General features: G+C 35.6%; 1 long non-coding RNA gene across 1 annotated transcript in view; it reads right to left on the reverse strand.

Moving 5' to 3' along the window:
* Positions 1-24,348, reverse strand: part of LOC118152313 (uncharacterized) — a 135,595-nt gene that overhangs the window by 63,432 nt on the left and 47,815 nt on the right. Inside the window, exon 2 of the long non-coding RNA XR_004740957.3 lies at positions 10,071-10,250. This is a non-coding gene — a long non-coding RNA (uncharacterized LOC118152313). The remainder of the gene's footprint in view (positions 1-10,070; positions 10,251-24,348) is intronic.

The following is a 24,348-nucleotide window of genomic DNA, read 5'->3' on the forward strand; positions in this document are numbered from 1 at the left end:
ACTTGGGGATAGAAGCAGTACTTATTTTTTGATGTAATACATAGTTGTTGACACTCAACTCCAACGCTGTGCCCTAATATTTTTAATTAATTAAAGTGTATTTATTAAAAACATTGTATTTACCAGCCCCTATTGTCTAATACTGAATTTGTAGTTGCAGAAATTTTAAGTTCTTTTCAAAATAACTACAACTTCTTTCCATCATTCAGATCACGCATTTCTGTGGTTTGATTTTTGGATTATGAATCAATAATTTTCACTTAACTTTGTTAAATTCACTTTGTTGATTTTGGCTCATTTTCAACAACTTGAAATGGTAATTTCAAAATAATGCTCACAGAAGTGAGGTAAATATTTTGTGTATGAACATTGAATACATACCTAATTATTTAAATCATACTTTTTGTCATTAAAAGTAATTGCAGAAAAAGCAATTATTGCAACCTAATGTTTCGTGCTGACCTAATGTTATTCACTGAAAGACACAAGCATTTCCATTTGATACATTAAAATATAATGCAGGATCTTGATGATGAAAACCCCTTGGAGTATTTATCTTCCTGGTGTTATCTTTTATTTTATTTTAAAAATAAATATGCTGTTTGTGCTCAGTCTGTGTTATATGTTGAATCGCATTTCCCTAAAAAGACCCATTGAAGCCTTTACCTTCAGTACTTCAGAATTCTTTCTTAGTTGGGAAAAGGGTCCTTACAAAGATAATCCAATTACAAATGAGGTTGTTACAATAGGCCCTAATCCAATATGACTGGTGTCTTTACATAAAGGAGGAATTTGGACACAGAGACGGACACTCCCAGAAGAAATACAATGTGAAGACACACAGGGAGAAGATAGCCTTGTACCAGGAAGATGCATCTGCAGACCAACAAATGCCAAGGATTGCCAGAGAACACCAGAAACTGGAAGAATCAAGGAAGGATTCTCCCCTGGAGCCATCAGAGACAACGTGACCTAATATCACCTGGATTTCTCACTACTAGCCTTCAGAACTGTGAGATAATAAATTTTTGTTGCTTTGAGATAATGGTAATTTGTTCACAGCAATCTTAGCAAACTAACACACTCTACATGCAAGTATTAACATAGTTTTCTTTTTCTTCCTCTGAATTTCATGTTAGTATAATTCATTTTCCTTGGTTTATAATCACAAAATCCTCAAGAGAAAATTATTTCTACAAATCAGCATTAATAGTTGTAATTTTGAAAACTTTTTTAGAATTACACTTTATGTTCTGGGACACATATGCAGAATGTGTAGGTTTGTTACACAGGTATACGCATGCCATGGTGGTTTGCTGCACACATCAACCCACCAACTACATTAGGTATTTCTCCCAATGGTGTCCCTCCCCTAGTTCCCCACACCCCAAAAGGTTCCAGTGTGTGATGTTCCCCTCCCTGTGTCTATACATTCTCATTGTTCAACTTCCCCTTATGAGTGAGAACATGCAGTGTTTGGTTTTCTGTTCCTCTGTTAGTTTGCTGAGAATGATGGTTTTCAGCATTATCCATGTCCCTGCAAAGGACATGAACCCATCCTTTTTATGGCTGCATAGTATTCCAAGGGGTATATGTGCCACATTTTCTTTATCCAGTCTATCATTGATGGGCATTTGGGTTGGTTCCAAGTCTTTGCTATTGTGGGCATTGCCACAATAGCAATGTCCACAATAGTGGACATTGTGTGTGCTTGTGTCTTCAAAATAGAATGATTTATACTCCTTTGGATATATACCCAGTAATGGGATTACTGGGTCAAATGGTATTTCTAGTTCTAGATCCTTGAGGAATCACCACACTGTCTTCCACAATGGCTGAACTAATTTGCACTCCCACCAACAATGTAAAAATGTTTCTATTCCTCCACAGATGCTCTCCAGCATCTGTTGTTTCCTGACTTTTTAATGCCCACCATTCTAACTGGCATGAGATGGCATCTCATTGTGGTTTTGATTTGCATTTCTTTAATGACCAGTGATGATGAGCCTTTTTCATATGTTTGCTGTCTGCATAAAAGTCTTCTTTTGAGAAGTGTCTGTTCATATCCTTTGCCCACTTTTTGATAGTATTGTTTGTTTTTTTCTTGTAAATTTGTTTAAGTTCCTTGTAGATTCTAGATATCAACCCTTTCTTTGTCAGGTGAATAAACTGCAAAATTTTTCTCCTGTTCTATAGGTTGCCTGTTCACTATGATGATAGTTTCTTTTGCTGTGCAGAAGCTCTTTAGTTTAATTAGATCCCACTTGTCAAATTTGACTTTCGTTGCCATTACTTTTACAGTTGCAAAACAGTAGAATAATCAGAGTTCCTGCCCACTAGACCTTTCTAATACCATCCCTAAGTATTGACACTCAGATACTCAGATTTTTATCTGTGTGCTTAAAACTGGTATTTTAGTCTGTAAATATTGCTCTAGAGATAAAGGCAAAAGTTTTCTTTTGCCTTTATCTCCACTTTTAGGATGGTATTGACATTGTAAATTCTAAATAACTCACTTTGAAAGAATCAATAGTAATTTCTGAAGATTGTATAAAATTAATCGTCTTTGTCTATACATATTTATTTTGCAACAGGAGAAACAACGAGCAGGCATTTTGTGTACTTTTGTGAAGTGTTTGAATTTATTCAAATAACATCAGCAGTAATTGCCACTGTGTTTAATTCCCTTCACTTTACTTCTTTTTTTTTTTTTTTCAGAGTAAGACTGTGGTTCAGAACATTTTGCCTGATATTTAGACTTTGCAAGTTCTGCAGAAATATTGTAATTACAATTTTTTAGTCACAAAGCGTGGCACTCTGCCTTAAGTTAATGCTGGTACATTCATTCTTATTAATAACCCCTGGGCACCTGCTCTCAGGCAAGAGATGATTCTGAGCTCTGAGGTTTTCTTTATGCATGAAGTGCATTCTTAACCCAAAGCTGATGAATTGGCTTCAGAGTTGTAGATTGTGTAACGGGTTAGTATCATGCCTGTTTAGTACCTAAATTTGTTGGCTTTTTCAAATTATATCTCCTTGGAGAGTGATATTCCCAACAGCTTCCAATGAAAGCAGCTGTCCTTGACCCAGTTCTTAGTAAAGGAAAGTTTTCCCAGCAGTACATGTTTAAAAGAGACAATTTTCTATTTCCATAAGAGGAAGTTGACAGGCACAGACTTTATATTATAGGACTTTGTTTGTTTGTTTGTTTCAGTGTTTATGTCAATGCTCTTGGTTTAAAACATGTATATTTTAAACAGTATACATGTTTAAAATGTGAATTTTGAAAGAAGTTGACAGGCACAGACTTTATATTATAGGGCTTTGCTTGTTTGTTTGTTTCAGTGTTTATGTCAATGCTCTTGGTTTAAAACATGTATATTTTAAACAGTATACATGTTTAAAATGTGAATTTTGAAAGAAGTTGACAGGCACAGACTTTATATTATAGGGCTTTGCTTGTTTGTTTGTTTCAGTGTTTATGTCAATGCTCTTGGTTCAAAAATATGGGCAGACCAGGCCGGGCACAGTGGCTCATGCCTGGAATCCTAGCATTTTGGGAGACCGAGACAGGCAGATCACCTGACGTCAGGTGTTCAAGACCAGCCTGGCTAACATGGTGAAACCCCATCTGTACTAAAAATAAAAATTAGCTAGGCATAGTGGTGTGCACCTGTAATCCGAGCTCGGGAGGCTGAGGCAGGAGAATCACTTGAACCTGGGAGATGAAGGTTCCAGTGAGCCGAGATTGCACTACTGTACTCCAGCCTGGCAACAGAGCTAGATTCTGTCTTTAAAAAAAAAATGGGTGCGCCAAGGCTAGATTACTGGCATTATATATGGAAGGAGAAAATTAAGTGTTGGCAAGACCACTGAGCCAAGCTGTCCGAATCTCTTTCCAAATGGAAACAGACTCAAGATAGTAGCTATGAGAAATTTTACAGTGATAGTAAAATACTATAACACTGTAATTTTTACTCGTTATTCCATGGAGAAGATTCCTTAAAATCAAGTAAAGCCATATATACTTGAGTCTGTTTTAAAAGAGGGCTGTTCAATGGTAGTTCAATTTATCAGTATCATTATGCTTATTACTATAGATTCATATAGATTCATATTACATGTCAGTTATTTTAATTTAAAACAGGTAAAAATCTCTTGTTACATTTTCTTAAGTTTTTTCTTGCCTATTTCATTTTACTTTTTTCATTCAAATTAATTCTATAAATAATTTTGCTCAAGTTAAATATATTCTCTATTTTCAATGGAATTTTGCTTTACATATAAATTATGTGAGGAAATAATTGAGACTTTTGCAATTATCACTTTGCTTTCATAGAAAAAATCAACTTTTTTAATTTACTTTATTCTTCTCTAACTTTCTGAGTAGAGTTTAAAAGAAGTCTCATATTTTTATAATGACTGTCTGTAGATAAAAGTGGCTAATATCAACTAGTATTGTATTTATCTATATGAACAATAAGCCTGAATATTATTAATTTAGGTAGAACAGAAATTTGTTTCCTCCTATATTTAGTCCACATATCAGTTTTCCATGACTGCTACAGTGGTCTCATAATATCAACAATATTCCAAGTTATACTTTTTATTTGCTTTGATATTATTAGCTAGCAGATTCTAGCTTAAGATTAACTCATGGTTGAAAAACAATGTTTGCAAATCCAGCTATCATATATACAATTGAGCAAGAAATTAAAAAGATTGGGAAGGCAATATGCACCTGCTTGCTTAGTAAAATGCCAGAAGAGCTCTCCTGGGAAGTCGTACCCAATGACTTTTGCTTATCTATCAGAAGCCATACTTGTTTTTAAGAGCATCTTGGGGATATCATTTTTTGACTGGTGAATCTATAAATTTTATACATATTTGATCAGCATATATACAAATATATATGCTTATAATTTTATAATTGTTATAATTTTCTATAAGTTATATATATTTGATTAGAATATATATAAAACTAAAAATTATGTAAAATTTTATAATTTTCTACATCTATTCCAGTTTCTCTCATTTTATGTATTAAAAATTCCAATGTTGTAATATATTTTTTGTTTCTCATATTTCAAAATACCATTGTGAGGACATGAAGGATTGAAAAAACTGCATTAATAACCTAGTAATGGGTCATCGGCTCTCTATGCTGCCTAATGCTGTATTTTGTTGATCATTTACCACTATATCTACTTTTCATATGTGATGGAAGTCTGGCATGCAAAAAGTAGACTGTGAACAATATATATGTTTAAAATGTGAATATGATAGTGACTGGGGAATGTTAGGTTTCTTTCACATTTGTATGCATCTACTGCCATTTATGCCACAGAATAACTCAATTTTCCCACCATTTTCATCTATTTGAACTACTGTTAAGGTTTTCTTTATCTCTCCATATGGTATGCTTATTACTTTATTTATAGATGACACAAATACTTGAACTTTCATTAAATTTTGTCTTTATTATTTTCTCATTAGACTAAGAAAAAGATAGTACAATATTGTTATTTCCTATGTTCTTTTTTGTGATGTCAGATAATACTTTCAACTTATTAAATTACTTGGGAAGTAAAAGTATATGTATATGAAGATATCTTTCAATTACAAATTAACCCAGAATTTTATCAGAGTTCTGTCAGAAGCAGAAATGACTCCTGGTATTGCAAATAGAGGAAATTTAATACTGGTAATTGTCTATTCAGTTGATGGAAGACCTGAGAATCTACACAGGCAAACATGAAACAAACTGAGCAGTGCAAACAGCATGAAACTGCTACCATCCCTAGGCTGGAGGGACATAGGAGGTAGCAGTGCCTAATCCCTTAATTCTGGACTTGTAGCTGAAACTGAAATGGAATGCTTGCCATGTCCTGCTTTTCCCTATCCTGTGGGAGTTAGAAGTATGGGGAAAAGGACTGCCCAGTGATAGATGGACAATGGAGGACACACAATAACTGCCAGATGCAATGTTGGAGGCCGAGAGAGATGGGGGAAGACAGTGAGACCTGATTTTCTTCAATCCTTCCATCTCTGCCCACTTATTCTCAAGAAACAGACATGAAGAGTAGGAAGATGGAAAGGATGTTTGGAAAATGCAGTTCCCTGTGTTAATATCAGATCAAGAAAAGTGGATTTGAGAACAAACAAATAACTAGCACACTTTTCTGTTTTCCCCTCCAGGTTTGTCTGCTGCTCACTGATGCCCAAATGGGCCCCTGCAGAGCGATCTATGGGCTGCATCACCAGTTTCCACTTGTCTTTTGGCTTCCAGTTGTGTTTACACTCATCCAAGATTGAGAATCTAGTAGAAAGTCAGATGTAGTGTTTATTTTTCTGAATCCTTCTATGCCGGGCACAGTCACAGACCTGTGGTTGACTATTTTTTCATGGCCATGTATCCTGCTGAGCTCTGGCAACAATGTCCCCCATTTACCCCTTCAGGGGGAAGTAACTGTTCCTTGCTCTTGCTAGTCTCAGTGTACTTTATCATTTATTATTATTTCTCTTATCCTTGTGCAAACATTTGTAAATATTCTCTTCATTAAACTATCTTCTTGTAAACCTTTTGAATGTACAGTCTATTTTCTGCCAAGTCCATGTTTGTTAAATTGAGCAAACAAGTTTTGTCTTTATAAACCACTAGAATAATTCAGTAGGAGAACAGGACAATTGCCATTTCAGCATTTCGTCTTGCCTATCTATTGGCAGCTAGACTTATTTATTAAACATTAGAAAAAACTCCTCTCATTTTTGGCAAATACTTGGCATAATTTACTGTTAAAAATTCACATATAAATATGTGCAATGTAATCAAAAGGCATTGCTCAGTCATAAAATATTGCAGACATGGTCCCTAGAGAGGCCTGAAGCTGGGTTGTCAAAAATGTTCTATCTGGAAAAGATGCATCATTCCATCTTGCAGAAAATTATTAGAATGGCTCTGTGGTAATTTTGTGCTAGTTATACGTAATTGATGATGAGACAGGCACATAGCTGGTTTTCAGAATAGGTAAATGCTCTTGCTAGTCTACGTAGCTTTTTTGTGTCATTTTAAAAATAAAAATAAAAAACAATACTTCTGCTTTGGGCAATATTATTTATATGAGCACAAGATTTAGGGAGCAGGAAACACATTTCTATGAAGAAAACCAATATCCTTTGGTTTGGGTAGACCCGCTCTCACAAGAAGTTCTAAGATCTCACAGCTAAATTAGCAGAAAGGTACTCAGGGGACATGGAAAAGAAGCTGTTTGCCAACCAAAATTAAACATTTTAATAACCAATATAACCATTTGTCCAAAGGTCTCAGCTTGGGAAATACTGCTTTATGCAGCTGTGATGAATCTACTCTCTTTTCTATGTTGCTACAAATTATTAGCAAGTAGGGCCTTTTCTAAGCAAATCTGTAAGGGAATTAAACATTATTTTAGATGTGACCAACCTTTTCTTTCTGTGGCCTTTTCCTTTATCACTGTGTTTATCACAACAGGAATTAAAAAAAAAAAAAAAAGATTCCTAGGAAACAAAGTAGTGTACTTCCTTGAAAAATATCAGTTTCCTAGAATTGATCTCTTAATACAATAAAATTATAAGTGTTGGCTTTAACCTTACTCCATCCTTCTCCTCCATTCATAGTTTCAATTATTCTTTGGCACTGTAGTGACCGTGTAAGGAGAGGCTTCTCTTGCTACTTTTGTAGTTCTTTGTTAATCCAGATATAAAACTTGAGCTTTCTGTGCCACCCAGATACATTCATACCCCTTGAAATTTTTGCTAAGAATTCTGGTAATTTCAGGAGTCATTTTAGACCTTGCAGCCTCTTGAGCTTAATTATTTTTCAAAAGATCTTTTACATGTATTAGATGAAATTGAGTTTGACAAGCTGAAGCAAATGAGGTTTAGTATCTTTGTCTTTTTGACATTTTTCAGCTTCATTTTTACTTTGCATTATTCAGTTCACTATTTTCCAGTATCTCAAATTGTCAACACCCTTCCTACCCCTGCAGCACACAGTTCACACCTCTTCTCTACCACTGCTCAGTCAGGAAGCATAGACAGCAAAATTAGATACAGAAGATCCTTCTTAACTATTGGGTTCTGCTTTGATCTAAATTTTTATCTAAAAAGGCATAACTTTAACTACAACTGCTATGTTTATAATAGTAAGCTACCATTTCAACAAAATGGATTTTGCTGAAATATTATAGAATAATACACAAATTCTACACACACACACACACACACACGCACACTCGCACATATATAGACACATACACACACACACGGAAAAAATTTGATCTTAAAATATTCAACATCAGATCTTCAAATTTCATAGCAGCTCTTCAGCATTGACCTCTAGTTTACATGCTCTAAAAATTAATAATTCATGTGTGTGTTCAAAAATAACTGATGTCTTTCCATGATCTTCTGAAATACATGGACTTCCTCTGAAAACATGTCTATAGTAACTAAGATAACATTTACCAAATTAAATGACATTGGTACTTATAGAATTTTAAAATGTTTTATTTACTTCTAAAACTCTTCTTTTATAAAAAATGATGCCTTTTTGAAACATATTTTTATTAGTTGTTTTCTAATATATCTTTCAAATTTTGATTGGCGTTATTATTTTATTTATGAACTTATCTCCATCTTCTGCATTTCTATGAGACTGTACTAAGAGCAGGTAAAGACCTTGTTCAGGGGACACTAAGTCAAAAACAAGAAAAGACCTTGAAATGTGATGTCATCAGTGACTGGGAACCTAGTATGGCGGAAGTACCCCATCCATCACACATTTAGATACAGATGGTGTAGAGCTCGTAATTTTATTTTAGATTCTAATGTCAATATTATCTAATTGGAGCAAGGTAGCTAAGCCAACCTAACACAAATAAGTAACTGTATTTCTATTCCCTGAAGTTCTTTTTCATACATTTTATGCAACCATTTCATGATTTTTCTTTGTTTCTACTTTCATTTCTCTTAATTTGAAAAACTTGTGTTGCCCTGCTGAATTCCTTTATTTGACTTTTCTGCATATTTCCATTTCTCCTTCTTCCAGACACATAAGCAAACCTTGCTAGTTCCCTATCACTAAGCAGACTTTACATTATGATATACTATAGAAACATTTGTTCTATCTGGGGATGATCAATTTTTACTTTCTTCAAAGTCAGCTTCTCCATGGACATCCACAACTTTTACCACATCTAAGGTTAACCAGGAAGGATTGCAAACAGAAATATGGCTGAGCATGGTGACTCATGCCTGCAATCCCAGCACTTTGGGAGGTGGGCAGATCACCTGAAGTCAAGAATTCAAGACTAGGATGGCCAACATGGTGAAACCTCGTCTGTACTAAAAATACAAAAATTAACCAGACGGGGTGGCAGGTGCCTACAGTCCCAGCTACATGGGGTGCTGAGGCATGAGAATCACTTGAACCAGGGAGACACAGGCTGTAGTGAGCTGAGATCGGACCACTGCACTCCAGCCTGGGCGACAGCGAGACTACATTTCAAAAAAAATATATCATTATAGTGACTTAACGAAATAGCAGTTTACTTTTTCCACATAAGAAATGCAGAATTACGGAAATTAGAGCAGGTATAGCAACTTCACCATATCATCAATCTCAATGCCCAAGTTCCTTCCAGTTTTCTGATTTAATTCTCAAGGTTGAATGATCAGTGCTCATGTCACATCTTATGGTAGTTTCTAGGCAGGAAGAAGCAGAAGAAAGCAGCCCAGAGGGAGAGATAATAGCAATAGTAGGAAATAAACACTTCTAAGGTACTTTTTAGTGCACTCTTTGTCAGCTCTTATTGGTCCAGGTAGTCATCACATGAGCTTCCTTCATAGCAAAGGCAGATATGGAATATAGATTTTAGATGGGCACCTGCCTCCTTGAACAAAATAAGAGTGTCTGTGAGTAAGGAATGGAGGAGATTTGGTAATAGGTAAGCTACTAGCAGTCTCTGCTTCTGTTTATCTTGATTGACCAGCATCTATATACATCCATTGCATTGTATATCACATTTACCCACCTCAAGTTTCTTTTGGTTTATGCATTCACTTCACAGTCCAGGATTATTTAGTGCTTTGAATTTCTCTTCATCATCTCTAGCTGTGGTTTCTCGTGGTCCAGCAACCTAGACACTAAAAGGCCAGTTGTCCTCTGCGATAGTCTGAATGTTGGTGTCTCCCTCAAATTCACCTGTTGGAACCTAACACCCAATACAATAGTATTAAGAAGTGGGGCATTTGGGAGGTGATTAGTCATGAGGGATCTGTCATCATAAATGGAATTAGTGCTCTTATACAAGAGGATTGAGAAAGTCTGTTTGGCCCTTCTACCAAGCACAGTCACATGGAAGGTACTATCTATGAGGAATGGACTGTCAGCAGACATTTAATCTCCTGGTGCTTTGATCTGATGCTTCCCTGCCTCCAAAATGGGAGCAATAACTTTCCGTTGTTTATAAACTTTACAGTTTTATTATAGCAGCCTACGTGGACTAAGATATCCTCTCCCAACAAATTCAATAGACAGTAATGGAGGATGAATAAGGTGACAACAATATGAATTTTCACTCAAAAACTAACAAAGATAAAAGAACGCAACAGATGCTAGCAAATAGAAAATATAGAACGCTTGGAAGAAAGCAGGAAAGTACCGTGCTCTAATAATGAAGTACATTTCCTAATTAGTCAATTTTGAAGCCCCATTTCTGCCTTTTTGAGAGAATCCCATTGGACGTTGTTCTACAGAGCCAGAAAAGTGTTGGATAATGGACAGTATAATGCTATTAAGGATGCAAAGCTTCCTAAGTCATTTCCAGGGGCTTTAGGAATAGTTAAGAAATTAAATGATCCTGGCTGTGGCCACTCAAGCCTAAAGAATCTATGGCAGACAGTTTACTCAGCAAGCTTTTTTTCCCCCATTGGATTGTGGACAATCCTATGCACAAAAAGCATTGCTAATATTTGTATCAGGATACAGTTTTCTAAGCATATAATTCTCCTCACTTACCTGCTTTTGTGCTATGCTTACATCTCTAATAAATAAGAATTTTTTTTAAAAAGTCAGTAAAAACAATAGATTCCAGCTGGAATATGGTACAGTTTACATTATCTTTGCCACAGAAAGAGATATTTCCAGGAAATTACTAGGAAAAAGCAGGGGCCCCTGCTGCATCTTTTGCTTAGTTGGTCTCTCTGCAGCCACCTGTCACAACCACCTCAGTTTAAGGCATTGCCTCTTTTCACCTCTGAAAGCTCCTACTTAAAAGGCTGTCTTTTTTCCTTAGCAAAGCTGTTTGGTTTTCATTGCTGCCTTCTGGCTGCATAACATAAACCAAAGCTCAGCCCACTCAGGACTTTGCTGAAGGCAGCAGGAAGAGACCAGCACACTGCAGCACTCTGGATTTTGCTTACTGTTTACTAAATCCTGTGGCTTCCTACGGCACTTGGCAGGCAACAGGTTGATCAAATGTTTTATATTATATAACAAAGGTTACTTGTTTTCCAGCTTCCTGCGCCAAATCTCACACCATCATTAAGCCACTTCCTCAAATTCAGAATTTGCAAAACTCCCTTCCAGATATAAAGTTCCTTAATATGTAAGAGAGGTTTGGGCAACTATAGAAGAAAACTAACTATAGTGGTTTAAGGAAAGATGGTTTTATTTTTTTCTTATTCATGTAACACAAAATTCAGAGAGAGTCAGGCTAGGGATGATATGGCTGATTTTTTTTACATCATGAGTGGGCTAGGTTCTATTTGTCATTGTTTCTCCTCCAGCCTCACACTGCATGTTCCAGGCAAGATGAAAAACAAGGTAGATATAAAGAGGAAGAACCAAACTTTCCCAGAGATCTCTTAGTGTTTGATTTCTGTTTTAATGACCAGAATCATGCCTAGCCTCCATTTTATTTCAGAAAGGGAGAGTTCTAAAACAAATTTTATTAATTATTGCCATATTTTGTATCTGAAGGTAATAAGAAAGGTGAAAATATGTGTTCAACAGACAATTAGAGAAGAATATTTTGCCCATGGCCAACTGTTTCTCTTAGTCCTCTAGGACTTTTGCACCAAAGTTTTAAATTTTTATGCAATACCACATTTTTCTCAACAGGCCAAATTACACTATTTTTCTACTTTTTAGTTTAATTTTTTATGAAACGGGAAAATTAAAACCTCATAGGCCCATTGTAAAAGTCAAATACGCTTATTTCATGTAATGTATTAACCCAATTTCCTTTTGCATTCAGGGTTTTCTTTCATGCAATAGTAGCATCAGAAAGGGCATTGAAGAAGTATGGACCCAGGAAAGATTTAGTTTATTAATATAGCCTATTAAACATTCCACCAGTAGACAAAACAGGTCTCCAGAAGAGGAGAAGTTTCCTAGCAAACACCTAATTTACTTGCTTTGTACATAACTCAAATTCTTTCCTTATATTGTTTTTTATCAGGGACATACAGTTCTCTGAGAAGTTCATCCCAGATTCTGTCTCAAGCTGTAACTATCTAAACTGCATATATTTACATAATACACTTGCTGGTTTCTATTGACTTAATTAACATACAAATTTTCCCGCTATAACATCATTTGTTTAAGGAGAGATCCATGTTATTGCAGGAGACAAAAAAATTCTTTTCATTCTTTTAAGTACTGTGACTGGCCCAATAATTAAACTGATATAATACAGATTAACAGGAGAAGAACAGATATCTTTAACATATAATATTTTTACATGTACAAGTTATCTTCTAAAGAAAACTGAAGACCCACAGAAGCCAAAAGCTTATATACATTTTTACACAAAGAACAATAAATTGTGAGGCTGTGACAAGATGAAGAGCTTTGGGCTAGTGGTAGCAAAGTGTGGGACAGTTACAAGGACATATATGGGGAAAACTAATGGAAGAAAAAGATTGTTTTAGTAGGTTTGTTTCTACAGGCCCATCTTGGTGTTTCATTCCTGTCTCTGGTGATAAGAATGTCTTCTTGTCATCTTTCTCATGGGACATTTTATGACCTGCTTTTAGGCAGAAAAGGGGAGGTCACAGAGCCTTGCTGTTTCTCAAGTGGCCTTCAGCTCAACATAATCGGTATGCTGAGCAGTCATGTTGGATGGTATTTTCTGAACTCTTCCATTTCCAGGACTATCAAATGTGGTTCATTCTTAGTTCAGCCCTTGCTACGGCCTCAGTGCTACTTGTTCACATTTTAACTATGCCTTCAATTTGCTATACTCCTGTAAGTTCTGCTTTTTTTCCTTGCTCCCTCTGCCTTTCCTCAATTTGTGGGTGACCTCTTTCTGTACACTTGTATTTGAATTCAATAAATGTAATCAAATCTACTAACTACTCCCAATAATTTTTTCTTGTTCAATACAAGTGATTTCATTCATAAACAATACCACTCAACACACTAACAAGCATGAAGTGATTAACTCATTGGTCAGCATGTAGTAAGCTTGCAAGAAACAATAACTGTGGAGCAGGATATTTTGTGAGACAGTAATATGAGTGATGGTCATCTTTTTCTCCCTTATAATTTACTGGCCTGGCATCATCTAACACAATGTTTATTGCCTTAAGACTTGAAAGAAGTAGCTGTAGTTCTCCTGACTTCTTGTTTTCTTTTTTCCCAGAGGGAAGAGAAAATTCAGGGTAGAGACAAGATATTTGGACACATAATCTGAAGGTAGAAGGATTCCCCTTGAGTTTAAAGGAAAATTATTGTGGTGAGCTACAGAAAGGAGAGCACTGTACATCTAATTGCAGAGGTTTCCTCTGAGCTGTGAGACTGGGGATTGATTTAGGTGCAGGATGGTGACTATCCCAGATGCCAACTGTGGGAACTGATGACTGGCGTTCACGTGCTTTCCTTTCCTCTTCTTTCACTCCTTGATACTTTATTAGATTCTTGGTCCTGTGGTGTTAGATTGGAAGAACTATTTAAAAAAGACTAAAAGGGTTTCCTCCCAACTTAGTACCGTGGTGCTCAAAATAGGAATCACTCTATAACATTGAAACAAAACAAAACAAAAAACAACACCAACAATATACATACACACATATGTATGTATATTGTTTATATATATAAATATATATATAAGTTTTATATTTATATATAAAACTTACAAATTATGCCCATTTTCCTAACACAATTGAGTTTCTGGAACACTCATGATTCAAAATGTTATATTATTATTTTTATTCTTATCTTTTTTTCATTAATTTTGTTATTTTTACTATCACTCTGTTCATGAAGGGGCTTATAGAAGAAAAATGTCCTGAGTTCACAATGTTAATGGTCCAGGGATGGGGACTACACTGCAGAAATCTACTTTAATAAAAATTTAGCAGCTTGTGACTTATTCTCAGTGGTAAAAAGCTCAGTGTTTACTTACCTATTCACATCACACACACACATAATCATGCATTCAACTTATCTTACTGACCACCTGAAGCCCACTGTCCCCTCATCAGCAAATATAGTTCTATTTCGTGGGCCTGCTTCACATTTAAATTTTTTGGCTCCTCTCCTGTCCCAGACATTCCCTTATGATTTGTGTAAATTCTCTTTTACCTTCCATTTCCACATAGCCTGAAGATATTGTGTGAATTTTTCTTCATCTGCTTTTTACTCTTGTAAGCTTTCACCAAGAGAGTTTGTGTGTGTGTGTGTGTGTGTGTGTGTGTGTGTGTGTGTTGGGGGGTGGAAGGTGAGCTAGGGGACTCTCTCACTTTTTCTTTACACGTATTTTTGAAAAAGTTTACTTCCTTTTTGTGCTGTTCTGTTGGTACTTTTTTACTGTCTTTTTTCCCTCTTTAAAAATCTCTTATAATGCTCTTTAAAATGAATATAGCCTATAATTTTAACTATTTTAAAGTCACCTTTTATGTGAGGTAAATTAAGAATTCTGACCATATTATTACTAGAGAAGTTTCTTTCACAGAATTTAAACAGAAGAGTTGCAAGAGTTACTAGCATAAATGTCACTTCAAAACTATTTCCTCATTCACTTAACAAAGCATACAGAGTATCCACTGTGCAGTAGGCTCAGAGCCAGCCCCTAAAGTTGAAAATATGCCATCCTCGTCCATGAAATCTTTAAGGAAGGCCAGACAGGCAAAAATCACACTCAAAGAAAAATCCATACTATCTTAATTCATTTAGGCTGCTATACAAAATACTATAAACTAGTAGGTTAAAACCAACAGTAGTTTATTTCTCAAATTTCTGGAGCCTGTAAAGTCCAAGATCAAGAAACTAGCAGATGTAGCACCTGGTGAGAAATTGTTCCGTACAGAGAGCAACATTTTCACTCTAAACACACATAGTGGAATAGGTGAAGCCTTTCCCTGGGACCCCCTTTATAAGAGCACTTTTCCATTGATGAGGGCTCCACTCTCATAACCTAATCACCTCCCAAGGGCCCCACTTTCTGATTGCATAACCTTAGTGGTTAGGATTTCAACATACAGATTTTGGAGGGACACAAAGATTCAGACTAGAGTACTTGATACAATGTAAACACGTTTAATGTTCAGAGGAAACCTAGGGGGAACACTTCAAAGAGGGACTAAAATCCTTTATATGAAGGATTGAGTATACCTCAGCTCAGTGGCCACTATACTGCAAAGACTCTCCCTAGTGTCATAGATTTCTAGGGCTTTAATCACTGTTCATTATGTAATTCCCCAAATCTGTAGTTCCACCCAAGATTCTCTAGATTTAGATATTGAGTTGTCTTCTACTACAACTTCCATTTGGATAGCCCACATATACTTCTACTGCAATTTGTTTAAAATTTTCGAAATATACAGGGTACTCAAATATGCTCTTCCTCTTCTATTTTTCACTGCCAAGTATAGCCATCATACACCAAGTGACTCAAGCCAGATGGATGAATTACTCATGATTCCACCCTCTGCCTTATTTCCTCATCCAATTAATCATTATCCTTTCCTTCTGTATACTAACTGTTATCCTTATGTTGTACCTTACCTTGTGTTATAATCACCCAGCAGAAGCAGGATGGACTGCTACCCAAAATTTGGTTTAGATGTCAAGGCCGATGACACCACACTCAAACCAAGAGAGTATGAAAAGATTTATTACTCAAATAATAGTACTTTCTGGAGACATAAGGGCATAAGGAAATGTATCTAGTGAGGGGTGGAGGCAGGAAAGGAACCTGTAGGAATACAGTAGAATACAGTAGGAAACATGTGAAGGTATAGAAGGGTGAAATGTGGCCAGGCGCGATGGCTGACACCTATAATCCCAGCACTTTGAGAGGACGAGGTGGGTGGATCATGAGGTCGAGAGATTGAGACCATCCTGGTCAACATGGTGAAACCCCGTCTCTACTAAAAATACAAAAATTAGCTGGGCATGGTGGCATGCGCCTGTAGTCCCAGCTACTTGGGAGGCTGAGGCAGGAGAATTGCTTGAACCCAGGAGGCAGAGGTTGCGGTGAGCCGAGATCACACCACTGCACTCCAGCCTGGTTAACAAGAGTGAAACTCTGTCTCAGAAAAACAAAACAAAACAAGAAGGGTGAAATGTATGGATAGCAATTGTTAACAGCAGCAGGGAGTGTGTTACAACAGCAGTGTGTGGTTTGGAAGAGTGGGCCATGGTCATGGGATCTGAAAGTAAATATGGGTTAAAATAGTGAAGGCCTGGTATATTAAACAGGAGCCTGTATCTTATTGTGTAAGGTTATGATTCTCAAAGTTAAATATTTGTGTACTGAGGGTATGACTGGTTAAGACTAAAAGCTACTAGATCAATGTGATAACTTCTCCTAGAAAACGTAAGGGAACTATGATAGTTCAGTATATTTAAAAATTGACATGTGGAAGGTATTTTATGTTAAAACTCCCAAGACCATCTGTTGTAGAAGACTAAATCTACATGACATTTATGATAAATGAGTAATTTTAAACATATTTAGGTATTACGGTGAACCATTTTGAGTAATCCCCCACCCCCAGGATTCAGTCCCCAAATTGTCAATGCGAACATTTGGGAATTACTGCTGAGAGATGCACAGCCACTGAAGGATCATTCACAGAGTTATGCCATTATCACTAGGTTTGCAAGTGTATGAGGCTGAGGGTGGAATTTGGACTGGCAGATCACATGGATTAGAGAAAGTGAGACACTGGAAGGCTCTGAAAATAGAGTAAATGAGATGAAGCATTATAATGCTGGCATGTCATAATGTAACAAAAAGTTTGATGTCTGACAGCTTTCATGCCCTACCTTTCCCTCATGTCCAACATTTGAGAAAGTGATAAGAAAGTCTAATGTTTTCTCCTTTGTCTCTGGTAGGTAATTCAAACCATGTGAGTCCTTGTCCGTATGCTAGAACTATCATCCTCATCCTAGACACTAACCACAATTTAAAAAAAAAAAATCCCAAGCAGCATCCTTTGCTGCTCTTTCAAGTCATTTTCTTTCTTTCTTTTTTATATGCTTTAAGTTCTGGGGTACATGTGCAGATCGTGCAAGTTTGTTACATAGGTATACATATGCCATGGTGGTTTGCTGTCATTTTCAAATCGGCTTGGGATTCCTGCCCTTATATCTCCAGAAAGTCATATTATTTAAATGATAAAACTTTTCATACCCTCTGGCATGTGTGTGTTGTCATCAGTCTTGATATGCAAATCAAATTTTGGGTAAAGTTCCATCTTCCTGCTGTGGAGTGATCACAACACAAAGATAAATTTTCAAGATATAAGGAAAAGATGATGATGATTCATTGGATGAAGGAGTAAGAAACAGAGTGGAATCTTGATTGATTCATCCATCTCTGGCTTGAGTCATTTGGTGTTTGATGGAACTTTCTGCGTAATAAAGAATAAAAGAGAAAGTGTGCATTTGAGTAGCATTTATACTTTGAAAGGTAAAACACCTTTCAAATACAATAGACGTGTATGTGGGTTAACCGAATAGAAGTCATAGAAGACAGCTGAATATCTAGATCTAGAGCACAGGAGAGTATCTCGGATGGACATACAGGTTTAGGAAATTACAATAAAGGCAGTGATTAAAGTTCCAGAAATGTATGAAACTTATTAGGAGAGTGTTTGTAGTATAGAGCAGTGAGCTGGGGCATGCAGGATGTTGCTGATAATGTGACTGAGACTGAAGAAATACTCATTTAGATAGTGTACCCTCTTTATCTGGTTAAAACCTAATGTTTCATAATGCTCAACTCAACCATCTAAAATGTTTTACTCGCCATGTGAAGCTGGATTAGGAGTGTCTTCTTAATCCTTCCTTAACACTCTTGGAAAATCTCTATTCTTGCACTTTCAGTGACAATTTTATGATTATGTTCCTTCATCTAGTGTATAAATACTATTTTGTGAGCACTTTTAAAATTTAACTTTGTACTCCCACCCTGCTACAAATTCCCCCTCTGTATACCAATCTTCTATGCATTGAATGGGTATTTGGTAAATGTTAAATAAATAAGAAAATTGATTTTATCTATTTCATCTGTGTCAAAACCAATCAACTTCATTACAAGTCTGGTATTCAGATATGTCCAGAAAAGCTATGAGATCTGATAATACTGATAATCTTCATAAAAGCTAGAAAACCACAGGAACTTGATTGTGGAACACACACAATAAAAATAATTAAAAATACCTTTAAATTTCCTACTATTTCTATCTTTTTATTTCACATTTTTTTGAATAGCAGTATTTTTTCCCAAAGAGCATGTTTCCTGTTCTATAGGACAATTAATTTAAATATAAGGGAAATTTCTCAGGCCATCAGCTAGGAAAGCTAGGAATACAATGGGACTACCATAAAGAAGCTACAAACATCAAGTCAAAGTTTCACTAATTTCTGCTGTTTAAATCATGAGAACACAATCTCTGCAAACCTCATATTTTCTTCTTTCTCATTTTAAGCGTTGTGATCTGTAGAGAAGCATAATGACAGTGGCTGAAATTCTGGAAGAACTGTCATGGTTCAAATGTCTGCTGTGTTGTTCATGAGTAGCATGACTTTTGTGCATGACATAACCCTTTGAGCATCAATTTTTTCTCAACTGTAAAGTATTTCATAACAGTCGAATTCAACTTATAAAGTTGCTTTGATAATTAATAGAGATAATGCAGGTTAAAGTGTTTGCCTCAGAGTCTTAAATGTAGTTATTTCTCAGTAAATTGTTATTGCTATTTATGATAATAATATCACTTCCTGACATGATTGCTTAGGTGGTCCTGAGCAATCCCGTTCCCTTCCATCTTGCCTTCTTGTCTCTGCAAAACACTTTCCTCAGGACAATTCTGTTTGAGTTGCATCTTCTCATGCTGTGCTTTACATGTTAGTGTTTTCACTTCTTCATTTCTTGGTTCTATTTATGGGGATGAGAGTCCAGCTCTGCCTGCCACTCCTTCCATATTTCTTACCTATACTGTCCCGGGGAAACGTCTGCCTCTTTTTATCTTCAATTCGGCACCATCCATCATCCACTTCCTCATAGTGCTGTCTCGTCATGACAGAGAACAAGACCAATGCATACATGTGCAGGCAGATACTTTCCAATAAATGCCTTTCAAGAGACTATTTTTTTTTTAGTTGAATTAAATAAGACAAAAAAAGGAAAAGGGAAAATTAAAAAAGAACTTTTTGTATAGGAATCTTTTTGGCCTTTCCCTATTTTCAGAATTTAATTTTTAAATGTTGAAAATAAATGTACCAACTAAAACAAACTTACATGATGAAAGAAAAATGGCTTCTGATGTAAATTTTTTAATTATTTTCATAATTTAACTGCAAAATACACACATATGCCTTTATTACAGTAGGTTTAGATGTCTAAGACTATAAATAATAAGAGTGAATAGGGCTAAAAGAAACATTTATTCTTTTCTTTCTCTCCTCTCAAAATGTGATTTTCTTCTGATTCATTTGGTCATTTGTTCCTAGCTTTTTTTTTCCCCTAAAATATTATTTTTGTTATAGCTTTGCCCAAAAACCGTCTCTAGCTTTCTTCTGTATATACAAAGCAAACCTCTTAAAATCATTAAGCTCTTCAACGGTGCAGTTCTAGACTTTTATTCTGCCATGTGTCATTTTCATCACAATGTGACCCCTTTCCTCTGACTTAGAAGGCCTACTCATTTTCTCGAAATGTAATTTTTATTAATATACTCTTGTGGTTTTACTTGTACCTATTTTTTCTACCTGAAAATCCTTCTTCACTTCTTTGCTCACTCTTCGCATTCCACTGATTTTTCAAAATCTAAGTCCTCCTTCTTTGAGAACACTGGCCCCAAGCATCCACCAGTGACCTCTCATTCCTCCAAAACATTAGTTATCCAGTTATCCTTACCTTTTCATTTGATTTTTCCCATTATTCCTAAAATATGCTTAAAATTTGAAGATTTATGCCACCAAGACTTTTCAGTGTACATAGGAAACTAACATATTAGTCAACTAATGAGCTATAATTTCCCTCATTTGTATCACTAACTATATCTCATGAGGTGGTTATGTCTTGTAGGTTTTTAATTATGTGTAAGTGCTCAATGCCAAGTGTTTGGAAGGGACCATCTTGTCTTTCTTATGTTTCCATGTGACTACTAAATCTCCCATTTGAGTAACACATTTGGTTTCTCGTTGTCCTCTTACTTGCTCCTCTAATTATGGGGTAAAACACTAGCCAGCTCCATAGCACTCATTCTAACTCATATTTTTCAACATTGGCTTCATTGGTAATGAATGTGATATCTTGATCTCCATATGCTTAACTCTTATATTTAGCTCTCTGTTAGTTCTGACCTTTATTTAGGGGGAAGAATAATAGTTATGAGAACCACTCAAACCCCAACACACGTTTCTGTACATGACATTATGCAAGAGATATTTGATCCACTTACTGAATTAATAATTTCCAGTCACTTAACAGGAACGAGTCTAATTTAGACTGCTGAGTACTTATCTTTCCTTATCTTGAATGGTTAAAATGAAAAAAAGTTATTTTATTAAGATCCGGGTACCTGGCTATAAGAGCATTTTAAAGCCTTAATGTAGTAAGTAAACCCAACTATGATGCACAGTCTTTAAAAAATTTTACCTTTTTTTCTTCATAAGATGAATTTGTGGTTTCAAAGGGGAGGGAATGACAGAGCTATGGCATTGGCTCCTACCACAGGATGTTCTCTAGTTCATCCAAGCTCTTGTATTGTTTCATCTCCTCAATGAATATGTTCAGTTTTTTAAATGAATGAAGCTACGCATACAGAGACTATAAAGCCATTTTAGTTTCTTATGTATATCTAAGTATCCATAGAGCACATTATTAAAAGTAAGAAGAGAAGATGCAAAAGTTACCAATGAAGCTCATAGCTGTGACATTCTTTATTATGACAATATTTTCCTCTTTTCCTTGGAAAACTTTTTGTTCTACTATTACAGTAAACTCGATTACTTAAAAACTTTACTGCTTAAGAAAGATTTTTTTCAGACAGCTCTAAAATGTAGATAGTTGTTAAGCACAACAATTCATAGTTAATAGATTAAGGAGTGAAAATGAGATATTTGATTGAAATTGTATGGATGATTCAGGTTAAGAACACAGTTTCCTAGCGTGAAGTTTAACCATGTATTTTAAAAATGGAATCAGGGGACCCTGAATGACAATTGTTCTGTGTTTTTATTCACTTGAAAACTCCTAAATATGTACTGAACATCTCATGAGTCCATTTTTCCTTATTTTACAAACTTATTTTCACTATAAAATCAACATAACCATATTTTTCAAAGTCTGAAAAATATAACTAAAAAAGAAATCACTCTAATCACTGTACATAGCTACTTTTCTGGTTTTGAGTATGACTTAGCCCCTTTGGTGAATTTGAACAAGTTATTTAACCCCTCAGAGACATTAATTATACTTGAAAACAGGCAAGGATAAAATTAATTTCCATATGGCTGAATTAGAATAAAAATTAGAAATAATATATAAGAATGTTATAGTATGCTGAACTCATCAAATCTACTTAAGAATAAGGTAAGGCATACGTTTACAAAATCATTAGAAAAAGTTATGTGGAGAATTATTTGTTTTAATGTATTTCTTGACAATATTTTTATAATGAACATGGTTCCATAGATTTTTGTAGCTTAGAATAATACATGTACACACATGCATGAACATTACTTTGTAGCACGTAGTTTAGAGTAACACATGCAAACATGCACACTCACGTGCACATTACTTTGCAGCCTGGTTTTTTTCCATAACATTTTATCCAAAACATGTGAAACATGTCATACATAGTCTTTCTGTCATTTTAATCTTCCTAAAGCACATTTCTCTTCTGAGGCTTGAGTTTTACTTCATTCTGGACTTACAACTCTTTAGGATGGCTGCATGGTGGTCATATTTTTATTTTTCTTAATCAAAAATGACCTGGGGATTTTCTTCATTTTTCTCTTTTTTGGGGGGGGAGCTGTGATCACTGAATCCTATGAGCTCCTGTTTCTTGATTTAATTTTTCATTTTGTAGAACACATGCATCAGTCATATCATGAGTGTCCTAGTTCATCATCCCTGAGGGAATAGCTGATACTCTATAAGAAAGAAAAGAAAAGAAAAAAAAGAAAGAAAAGAAAAGCATACCTAGAATATGTGTTTATTCCAGTCAAGATGAATAGCTGTCCCTTTAGAGTAAAGAGTCTTATGAAATAAACTTGCCAACCAATTGAATCGTTGAAGAGACATTGCTATATGGGTACTCAGATTGGTCTTCGTTTAGTCAGTAATTAGATTAGCCTTGGTGGGTGAAACCTCATGTTATTGGACCCATGAATAGCCCCTGTCTATGCCACTATTGTCACAAGACAGGGATGTTCAATGACAGAGACTACCTGAATAATTTAGCCAATTAGCTAAACCAGTGTGTCTACTTGGCTGCTTAGTGCCTCTTCCATGGTAGTGGTTGACAAGTGATACAAAGATTTTTGCTCTTCATGACGACTCAGATAGGTCCATTCACATGCCTCTTCTAGAACTTTTGTGTGTTATTTGCTAATTTTTCTCTTCCGAACTCTGACCAAGAAATCAAGTCATTCCATACCACGAATGTATTTATGGTTTTGCCTTAGCCAATTTCTTTTTCCAAACAATGTAGAATTACAGGTGCAGTGCCAAAAGCTTTTTTGCTGAAATGATTTCCAACATTTCAGGGCCATTCTGAGTGTCACTCTCCTATATCAGCTATATATTAGTTTTTAGATAAAATTAAGATTACTTACTGTATTCACAGACTAAATTGATCCATTTATAAACTGAGCTTGGTCCTCCTCCACTTGTATCAACTTTTCATAAGGGGCAAGAGTGTCCCTATATCAATAGTTCTTTATATTCATCTGTATAACTAATCCACCTTGATCCAGTCCTCTTGGATTATACAATCATACATATTATCATGGGTTTTGTTGACATATGTTTGTTATATTGTAGAGGTACTTGGGTCTAGTACTTTTTTTTGAAATGGGACAACATCTCTCTGGATTATGCTATGTGTGGATTGCACTGTGAATTGGCCCTGAATTATTTTTGGTAACTGGGAGAAGCAGAGGTATGCTTTGAAAGAGGTAAGTATGTTTTTACATGGCAGGGGCCTCCGCATCATCTTAAAAAATAATGAGAGAGTGATGACCACAAATGGGGAGGAGTGAGTCACTTTTGAAAGCCTAAAAGTTTCAGGGGAATGTGAATTCTCAAGATTCTTGACTGCTTCATGCAAGATATCTTTGGCCAAAGTTTTAAGATTTAACTCTTTCTGAACTTGGGCCCTAATTTTTACATAGCACAATTGTCAAAGTTGATGTGATAACTGTCTTTTGTCCTCTGCTTTGCTAATAAATAAGTTTTAAATCTGATTCTGACAGTATTTTCCCTCTGATATCAGTAGATGAGAACCTCATTGTCTTTCTTCAGTACATCAATAGCATAAGCAAATTCTATCCTATTGCATTTTATTTATAGTAACTACTCTTTCAGAACCTATCAAATGCCTGAGACAGTGCACTTGCTGGTACATTTTCTTTCATTGATTTCCCATCTCACTTTACAATCAATGAATGCTTTAAAAATTTCACTGCTAAAATATGCCAGTTGCTCTCATCAGTCCAATTACCACCCATGTTCATGATAGAGCTCTTGTTGCCAGCCAGCTGGTGATGATCTAGCTCTAAACTCTCATTTTTAGACTCTGCTTCTTCAATCATTTCTGGTAACGGTTGTTTTTAGTTGCGTTCCT

The sequence above is a fragment of the Callithrix jacchus genome, chromosome 3 (genome assembly GCF_049354715.1).
Source record: "Callithrix jacchus isolate 240 chromosome 3, calJac240_pri, whole genome shotgun sequence".
NCBI lineage: Eukaryota > Metazoa > Chordata > Mammalia > Primates > Cebidae > Callithrix > Callithrix jacchus.